The 11,072-nt window shown below is 31.7% G+C and overlaps 1 protein-coding gene across 2 annotated transcripts in view; it reads left to right on the top strand.

The window, feature by feature from the left end:
• Window positions 1–1,691: 1,691 nt before the first annotated feature.
• The window catches only part of MEP-1 (zinc finger protein MEP-1), a 40,370-nt gene continuing 30,989 nt past the window's right edge, over window positions 1,692–11,072 (top strand). For both annotated transcript variants that reach the window (XM_076406802.1, XM_076406798.1), the window contains exon 1: window positions 1,692–1,910. The gene's annotated coding sequence lies outside the window, so the exon portion shown is untranslated. The remainder of the gene's footprint in view (window positions 1,911–11,072) is intronic.

Below are 11,072 nucleotides of genomic sequence, written 5' to 3'. Positions count from 1 at the left end.
AATCTTGTTTTGTAGATACCTGATTCGGAATGGAATAAATGCTTTGAAAACTGGTTTAAGCGTATGCAAAAGTGTATTGATCATCGTGGCGAGTATTCTAACTATATTCGCAGCTTAACTATTCATTTTTTTTTCCTATTACTGAAATATAAATAGTGACCCTCGTAATTTGGAAGAAATTCTAAATTATCCTTACATAATAAGTTACTGCTGTACAAGCACATGTTAAAATCTATATAGACTTATGGAATTCAGTAATGACGATGTTCTGCAAGAAATAATATCGACATAATACAAATATTTCAGAGTGCAGTCCTAAGAAGTATTATGGAATGGCTAAGATACTATAGGAAATATTACCTACACCAATATCTTCGGATTCTAACTATCATAGAGGAAATTAAGAGATGTTAACATGTTGATATTGAAGTGCTGCAACCATTAGATAACACTGAACTAGGGCACAGACTCAAAAGAACCAAATCATGTGATCTTGTGTAGTTATGTAGTAAAGTGTGCTAAATAGTGAAAACACTGAAAATTACTATTAATTTTTATTTTATTGGAGACTAAATAAGGGCCCGTGAGGTTTCCTAAATAAGTACCTAATTTTAAATCACTCTAAAGACAAATTTTAAGTTAGGTACCAGTAATAAACTAGTAAATAGACTAGTAATAAATAATATATTAATAAATTTAAAAAAAATTGGTTTCCTTATTTACTTGTATAGAAAATATTCGCTTTTATTCTAAATAGCCTTTTCTTAGTTTTTTTTTGATTTCTTCATCTTTTTCGAGCACTATTTGAATCGATATTACAACATCGATATAATTAAAATATATAATAAAATATATGTTATAAAAGTATTATAACGGGTAGGCCAAGTAAAGGTGCACTTCGTATGAGGAAAAATAGGAACAAAGAAACAATGATTGAAAATAAGGAGCGCTAGAGGCCCCGGGGTTTGCCTCCTTGCCTAGGTGATTTAACAAATGGTCTAACTAAACAACAACAAAAGTTATTGTCCCCACCGGAAATCGAACTCTGGACCTCCGTTTGGAGCTAAAGGCTTTAACCATTACACTGAAGCTGTCTACAATATTTCTACGAGGTCTTATATGCTATAGTTAGTGCTTAAAAAGCAAACTGAATGGCTTTTGCACTGATCGACTTCCGATTTTCTGTCACATCAACTCAGCGATAACATTATACACAAATATCTAATTATTATAGATAAAATTGATTTGATTGAATTGATTAAAACTGATTTGTTTCCAATGGGACATCGGAAGTACACTCTTTCGAATAAAAAAAGAATTTTGAAAATTGGCCCACAATTGACAGAAAAACCGGCGATATATATATATATACAGCCTCCTTCATTATCGTTATCATTATTATAGATCAATGTTTCGTAGGATAGTTTTTTTTTTCAAATTTACAATACATTTTCATAATATTCTACTATTCTGGTAGGTATTTTTTATATTTAAGTGTTAAACCCTTTATCTGTCGCCAGTAGCGACTTTTTTTTATTGCACACATCCCTTATCTTGTTATTCCATCCACCAGAATATTATTATTAATCATTAACATACTGTATTACTATTACATTAATTTACTATTACAGATAGAATACTATTACATTAATTATTACGTGGTTTATTAATATTTATCGTTCGACTTTCAGAGGAACAAGAGAAGCCGGCCGACTTAAACGCCCCCATTGTCTTCAAAAAACCAAATAAAAAAATCACCGACTCATCAGAGGCTTCCGCTAACAAGGATAAGGGCTCGAACAAAAGGTCCGGCGAAGCCAAGGATAAGAAGTCATCGAAGAAAGCGAAAAAATCGAATTTGCTCTCATTCGACGACGACGAAGAGGAAGAGAATTTTTAGTTTGATTTTGGTGAGTTCGATTTTTAAACATACCGATTCTATATCGCGCGTTAATATGCGATATACTTGTTAATGGAGAACCAATTCAGACCTAGTGCAGTTCATGTTATCGAAATGTTTACATTAACGAACTTAATTTAATCGTTTTAAGAATAATAAACGTTTACGTGTAATAAATCGAAACAATCGATAGTTAACAACTAGCGACTGAAAATAGTAATTACTATTTTCAGTCAAATGCACGGTTCGACTGTTTTGTTCAATTCTTGATGTTAGACGAAGATGTACGAAGCCTTTCCTGTATAAATTGTGAGAGAGGAAAGGACGGAGAGATAATAAAATATCGTTCCAAAATGCTGCTATATTAATATACAACATATTGTTAATTACAAGCAAACTACCAAAAAAGTCATAAAACTATATATATATATATATATATATATATATATATATATATAAACATAAATTGGGTACATTTTTGTCAAGACCAGAGCCAGATGGTTAATAATCAGTCGAATGAAACTAGTAGAACCAAAAATAGTAACTAAAAGTAGACCGAAAATAGCGACTGAAACAGTCACTGGTCAAAATTAGTAAAACCAGTCGAACTCAAAAAATAGCGACTGAAACAGTCGATAGTAAAACGTAGTCAATTACTAAACAGTCGATAGTTAATTTCAGTTGATAGTTCCAACATTAATTAATACATATACAGCGGGTGGCCAAATTATTAGGGACAATATTGAGATTATTTAATTTTCTAGTTTAATTGGATTTCTGTAACAAATGATTAGGGTTCATTAGGGATTAGTTAGGGGTCTGTCATATATTTTTTGTTCGTGTCTGTAGTCTATTAGGATGATACAAACTGCGAAAAAATACAAAATGGTTTTATAATCTGCCACCCTTTGCTGCAATAAGAGCTTCTACACGTCGGGTCATGTTCTTAATATATGTTTTCGCATCTTCTTGGGGTTTGGAGTTGTGATGCCATCCTCTGATGAGAGTTTCAATTAACTGCTGCGTTGTTGGTAATTACTTCTTTTACAATCGCCCGTTTGGTGAGTTCCCACATGTTTTCTGTGGGATTCGTGTCTGATGAATTTCTTGGCCAAGGCAAAACAGTGATTTTTTTCGACAAATATGCAGTAACACTTCTGGCTTTGACACGGTGCCGAATCATGCATAAAAATGTGGTTACCATAGTCAGGGAACCGTTCATTAATCTGTGGTAACAACCGGATTTCTAGCACTCGCTTGTATTGGCCTTATTTCATTGTCCCTTCTACAATGTATAGGCATCCTATACCTTAGGCTGAGATAACAGGGTCTATTATCGTATTCAAATTTAGCAATGCTCCTTTTACAATTTTCTAGGCAGATGTTTCTAATTTTTCGATCTGTACGAGGTGTGGTGATTCTTTTTCTGCCAAATTTGCCAATGCGATTTGGCTTTTTATTATCAATTTCAATTTTAATTTGTTTCACGTCAATCTTTGAAACTCCTATTTCTCTCTGGGAATGTTTGGAGTACACTAATAACGTTTGTCTCTATCTAAATTATTTTGGAGAGGTGTCCAAAGCTTTACCCAACCTAAAAAGTTGAAAATCTGAGTACAAGACATAGCAGAAGTATTAGAACAATAATAATACCAGCACGTATTAAAGACAAAATAACCCTTAAAACAGCATTATTTATTCAAACAAATATAAACTCTAAATTATACACATAGTGGCACCTACTTCAGAGCCTCAGATGCTTTGACAGAGCAGATGAACGTAGATATGTTCGGTAGTATTGTTTGGTAAGTCTTGTTATGTTTGTATGTCCATTGGTAGGACTAATGGAGTTATGCTCTATAATAATGAATAACACATGACAAAAATTGACACATTCTTCTCAGTCCCCACTATCAATGATAACTAAGCTCACTCTCTAACAGTAATAAGACAATTTTAACTAATTTCGTTCAGAATATACGACTTCATACCATTTTCCTGTGATCATACAGCCTTAAACCCTTACGCCACCTGTTGATGATTTTGCGTACCATCTTCAACCAGTAATGCTTGTAACATGATATTCTCAGTTTTTGTATGTTGACCTCAGCGTTCTTCGTCTTTAACTTCACAATTGTCACAAGTGTTAGAACATTATCATCACAAGCCTACACAAGAATACGATGATTTTATTTAGTGACATATTGTAAAAAATGAGATCTTGAGATCACTAAAATAGAAGTGCCTTTTCTAAAAGTTATGTCTTAACGACAAAATAACATTAAATATTTAAGGACTATTGCCTTGCCGTATACTTTCAGTTATTTTATAGTCGCTCTCGTATGTCAGCTATTTTTTTTTAAATATTTTTTGTTGAATACTGAATATAAGAAGGCTTAGAGGACTTATTGATTATAATGGTGAAATACTATTAAATGGCAACATCCATTTCAGACAGTGAGAAATAATTATCTTGTTTTTGAGTTCGAATTATAGTTCCTTCAAACTTTGGTCTGATCTTGTTGATAAACAAGATATGTGGATATTATAGTTTATTGTCAACATTTTAGGGATGTTCAGCTTTATAATTGCAAAATTGACTTGCGGTTTATTCTATTACGAATCACAAAAATGCACTATTTTAGAGCAAATACACTTTAATGTCTCTATATAACGCAATAAATCGATATAAAAAGTTCATACGTGTTTAAAATATTTAAGAATAATGGCTGGCTTTAGATTCTAGTTCAGAATTCTATGTCAAAATGATTTATAAATATTAATCAATATGTTTCATAAATGATGAAATGAAGTGATCTTACGTGATCTATTCTTAGATTTAAGATTCTAAACTCTGTTTTGTAAACATGATTTGTCTTGTTAGTCCATTCAGTCCAATAAATGTTGAAGTATAATAAGTTTTTCGTTAAGTTTCATAAGTTTATTACCGATAATCTCGAAAGTTTTCGAGAAATTATACATAAAAAAGCTAAACTATATAATAGAAAAAAGAAAAATTATTCCAGGACATCAGCTTGGCTTTCGCAATAAGCATGGGACTATAGAACAAGTGCATAGACTTGTGAACAAAATAAACGCTGACCTAAATGCCAAAAGATATTGTTCGGCTGCTTTTCTAGACATATCTCAGGCTTTTGACAAAGTATGGCGTACGGGCTTGCAGGTTAAACTAAAGAAACTTCTCCCTCATCCGGACTATCAGTTACTAAAATCGTATCTCACTGACAGACATTTTATTGTAAATCAAGGCGATGAACATACCGAATTAAATCCCATATATTCAGGAGTTCCGTAAGGTAGTGTACTGGCTCCAGTACTGTATCTTCTGCATACGGCTGATCTACCCACAAAAATAACTACTGTCGCAACATATGCAGACGATACAGCAATCTTAGCATCCCATGAAGATCCAGTTACAGCATCAATAAACCTACAAACCCACCTGGAGCAAATACAATTATGGTTGAAGACATGGCGCATTAAAGCCAATGAATCAAAATCCACACATATAACGTTTACCCTGCGTAGAAGAACATGTCCACCAGTGAATATCAATCATCGTCAACTCCCCCAAGCAGAGCATGTTAAATATCTTGGTATGCATTTAGATCGATGCCTAACCTGGAAGAAGCACATACTCTCTAAACGGAAACAACTGGGACTAAAATTATATCAAATGTATTGGCTCATTGGGCGCAAATCCAAGTTATCATTAGATAACAAGGTATTGCTGTATGAGTCTATTCTCAAGCCCATTTGGACATATGGAATCCAACTATGGGGTACCGCTAGAAAATCTAATATATCCATCATTCAACGGTTCCAAAATAAGGTGTTGCGTGCCATTGTTGATGCTCCGTACTATATTTCAAATAAAGTGATACAACGCGATATTCCTCTAGAACCTATAACGAGTGTAATCCAACGTGTTTGTGTGAAGTACCTCGAAAGAGTGTCAGTGCATCCCAATGTACTCGCTAATCAGCTAAATATGCGACGTGATAGTGAAGTACGTAGACTAAAATGTTTAACACCACCTGATCTGATTACTGGACATATGTAGAGCTTAGAATAAGCATTAGAATAAGTCTAATTAATTAAGTTAATATTTTATACAGAAGATTGCTTAATGAAGTGATTTTCTACATGCCATGTATATATAATATAGACAGAATAAATACTTATTGCCCATAGGGCAGATTGTGGACTCAGGAAGAGTAATAAAAAAAGTTTTAAACTCTTCTTTTCTAGATTTTCTCTTTTGCATTTTCAAAACAGTTATTGGATAATTTTTTCGTCTATACGATTTCTATGAAAATTATTCTGTGACTACCTTTCTCTTCTACCACATTGATTCCATATAATATTATTAGTGTAAAAGACATTCCACAATAATATGTTCTAATTTGTCATTCATTGAGGTCCAGAATTTGTATCAGTTGACTGGCCGCTCAGAAAACCCGTAATTTAAGATTACCTTCCTTTCTCTTCTTTTGAAAGGCATTCGCATTGTTTCAACTACAGTAACCGTAGACGCCTCCTAGATTTTTGCATCTTTTAATAATGGCAGTCTATAAGCTATAAGCTCAGTGAGATGTCAGTGTAGTTTTAAGTAGTATCTGTCTTAAGCAGTACTTTATTTGCTAATGTACTATTTTTCAGTAATTTATGTTATTCTTGTTATTCTCATCATTAATTCTAATTTATTCGTCTTCAATAATCTTTATGAAGCAATATGTTTGTCCATCTTTCCTGACAAAGCAATTTTCAAGTCACTTAAAGAAGATTATGGTCAAAAAGTTCGAGTGTCCGGTTAGGAACGTCAGATGTAGCCATGGAATGAGTTGTTGTTCTTGTTCTTCATCAATCAGCTAAACCATCATTATCAATATATATATATATATATATATATATATATATCATTATATTGTAAAAATACGTTCATTATAATATATATAAACGAATTTTGTGTCATACGTCATTTCTTCTTCTTTATCTTATTTTTGGTTGTTATATTTATATGTTTTCGATTATTAAAAACGATTTCTTCAATTCTATCGACTATGCCCAACACCACTCTATATACGAAATCCATCAATTATTTTTCTACTTCATTAGAGCTTTATTATAGCAGAATCAGAAATACTAGAACTGAACCACTACAACAATCGAGTAGGCTACATGTTCAGTTCAGTGACATCTGTATATAAAACATAATAAATCATATTCACCAATAGATCAGATACATTAGAAAGGTTTGCTGGTTTTGCTAGAATAAATTGTGTCTGATCTCGCTGAAAGTAGGCTAAATTATACGGAGTGTTTTGCCGGTTTCGTATGTTAAACTGCATCCTTGCATAAAAAAACAAATAACACATTGTACTGTTGAAGCGCTATGAAAAAACGAGTTTTGAAAGTAACGTCGACCTTCGCCGTAACACGTAATTAAAAAATATGCCCTATATATGTGTTTCGTGTTCGTATAGGGTGTTTATGAGACAGGCAACTATTGTAAGATTTTGGAAAAAACGATATCGGTGACATTTCGATCACCTTTATTACACCAAAATGCCTTTCGTTTTAATGAATGACCTTTAAATATGTTGGGCAGTGAGACCGCCAGTTTTTTTTTTTGTTATTTAAGTGCCTAATGGCGTTAACCCATTTTTCACTAAGGGTGAAAATTAAAGGGAAATCTAATATGGTTTTTAATTTTTTTTTATCGAATCTATAGAAAAAAATTTTTGTAAAAAATAAACATTGGCATATTTATTTTATTTTATTTTTTAACCGACTTCGAAAAAGGAGAAGGTTCTATGTTGGGCTGTATATATTCGTTTAATGTATGTTGGCCAATTTCTCCATCAATTGTGGGCCGATTTTTAAAATTCTTCTTTTATTCGAAAGAGTACATTTCCGACGTGATCCCATTCTAACCAAATCAGTATCTGTTGCGGAGAAAGGGGGAAATCGAGGGGAACGCTCAAATTTCAAAGGCACATACACAGTTTTCACATAGTTTTTTATCTAAAATAATCAGATATTAGTATATAATGTTATCGGAAGTCATTCAGTGCAAAAGCCATTCAATTTGCTTTTTAAACACTAACTCTAGCATATAAGACCTCATAGAAATATTATTTATTGTATTGTGTAATGGTTAAAGCGTTTAGCTTCCAAACGAAGGTTGTGGGTTCGATTTCCGGTACGGAGAACAATTTTTTACTGCTTTTTTAGTTAGAACATTTGTCAAATCACCTAGACTAGATAGCGGACCTCTGTTAACTGGAACTGCTTGGGTTCGGCACTGACTTCAAAGTCAACGTTTATTATTACATATTTTATTTTAAAACATTTTTTTTGTGTTAAAAATCCAAGTTTGATTATTTTTTAATTTTTAGTTAATTCCTTATTTATTCTTCGAAATCAGTTAATTTTTTTGCTATAAATATTTTATAGAACCAAAAATAGTTTTTAAAAGAAAAAGTGATATACTAGAATGTTATATAAGTTAACAGAGCACCTTCTTTACTTACACTAAAATGCTTGGTTAAATGACACTGATGATTATGACAAGTTTAGCAACAAGGACAAGAGTGTCAAAAAACAATACAAGTAAAACTGTTGCTAACAAGCTAAAATATATAAGAAACATACAAAGGCGTACAGGGTGAAATAAATATACATTAGTATCAGTAATCATTTTTAACACAACTAAAAACTTACTACTACTTAACAGCAACAACTAATTCACCCTCAGCAGTGTATTAACAAATATTGTCAATGATTTAAAAACAAATCGTTGGAACATCCACCGTAGTCATCAAATTTAGCCCTATTTGACTTCTGGCTGTTCTCATATCTCAATGAAACGAAGAGATGAAAGCAGCCAAGAAGCAGTATTTCGATATTCTAGCGATATGTTAGGAGCTTCCATGTATTCTGATCATTTTCTTACATTAAGATGGCATTTTGTTGAGAAATATTGGTACAATATATATTTATCAAAATATACCTGGTGCATCGGAGACTTCGAGCTGCAACATCTTATCCCTCACAACTCTGCAAGAGAATGACTTTGTCGGTGTGTCGGCCACCTGGAAAATATCGATATAATAAGGAAAATACCAATATACACTGAACTGAATTTAGAATTAAATACCATTGTTTTAGAAATATATTTAATTTTTTTCGAAAGAATATCGATGTATTAAGATTTTTTGTTGAAATATTTAAATAAACCGCCAATATATTTTTTATTAAATTAATTTCGTCTGTTTTTATTGTTGTTGCTTATTCGCGTTTTCATGCATTCGATAATATTACTGATAAATATGGATGGAAATTAAGTATACATGGAAGCCGATCTAACAACAGACATATGTTTCATTCAGTAATTTTTTCTTGTTTTTAAAGCATGTTTGTTTCGTTATCAAGATTGAAATTCAAGAAAATATATGTTTTGAGTTTACAACAGTCGGACTAGTCAAACGAGATAAACAAGTATTATTTAGTGTCAAGTTAGGTTTAATACTTTAAATAGTCTCTATATATAATTCTTATAATAACCTAATAACATATATATATATATATATATATATATATATATATATATATATATATATATATATATATATATATATATATATATATATATAAAGAAGTAATATCGTATTTTTTTCTAATGGATGGGTTTACAGTCGCTTGCCTCTAGTAATACTTATTCAATGAAGTCGTACTACAAAGTTTTTGAAAGATTCTAGATATAGAATAGAGGTACTGTCATTCGTTTACTTGGAAACGTCAAAAGTTCATAAATTGCGATGTTAAACACATTTTTATTCCAGAAACGTTAATATTACAGATTAATATCCCAATAACTATGAGAAAATGTATGATTTTTTGAAAAATACCAAGGTTGACCGGCATATTTGATCTTGCAACATCGATAACATAACTAAACATCAACTATAAGACAGTTTTGAATCGTTTAGATAACATACATAGATAACAATAGCAAAAGAAGCTCAACACTTGAACTCCACATCCATTAACAGTACAAAATTGAATTCCCCATTTATGAATCAATGCCAAAATGACAGCATTTCGGTAGAGTATATCTCAGATATTCTCAATATGTATTAGAAACTTGAAATTTTGGAATGAAATTGCTGCTAGTATAAACTAATGTATTTCGAGACACTTGAAAAGAGGAGGAAGCAATTTTATGGATGGACTCTTGACTAGGTGCGTAAAATAACAGACATTACTGAAAAAATCTTAAGAGATACAAACTTGCGTTAAACTCTTATATATCTGTTAAAATCTTCACAGTCAGACAAGAGGAAACCTACTTAACCATGAAATACAGATTACAGTTTCTCATTAAAACAGGTGTACCACAAGGCAGTAATATTATTATTTTATCTGTATATGTGACATACTAATGACAACAACTGGCACATGCAAGTAACAGCATTAATAAGTAAACTCTATGCTATTTATGCTATTTTTCATCACTTATCTTACCGCATCACACCATGTACTAGTAAGAAGACTAAATATTTTAGTATAAGTCTTCACGGAAATAAGTATATTAAAAAAAATTAAAACGATATGTAAAAAATATACGGATTAATTCAAAACAACTGCCAGCTATCAGCACATAATAAGTTGCTGTAGCACAAACGAATATTAAAACCTCTATGGATCAACAGAGTTCAATTACGGGTTACGGAATAAAATCCTAAGAAGTATCATGAAGGCACCCCGATACTATAGGAACATAACTCCAATTCAAAAGATCAAGAGACTTGCAACAAGACATGAGAAGAGATACTGAAATAATACTGAAAAAAAAACTTCAGGGAAGTGAACAAGATTGAAGTTGAAAAACTTAATTATGTTGCTCACATTTACTAATATACCTTTCTTCTTCTCTAAATAACTTAAAATAATATTAACTAAAGCTTTTAATTGAGGTATTGAAAACGTTAATGAAGACGAAAGTAATAATAAAATTGATAACAAGATTAAATCATAAGGTAGTTTTGCACAATTTTTAAAGCTTCAGTGTGAAAAATCGGTAACAATGTATTTTATTCAAAGTATTGTCCATCGAGGGCCTCTATTTTTTCACATATTTCAGGCA

This window comes from Rhynchophorus ferrugineus, unplaced genomic scaffold (assembly GCF_030347505.1).
Source record: "Rhynchophorus ferrugineus isolate W39M unplaced genomic scaffold, kcgeb_rfMv2 rfM6, whole genome shotgun sequence".
Classification (NCBI taxonomy): Eukaryota; Metazoa; Arthropoda; class Insecta; order Coleoptera; family Curculionidae; genus Rhynchophorus; species Rhynchophorus ferrugineus.
Note: the sequence above shows the minus strand (reverse complement) of the source record. Positions and strands in the feature narration are given on the sequence as shown.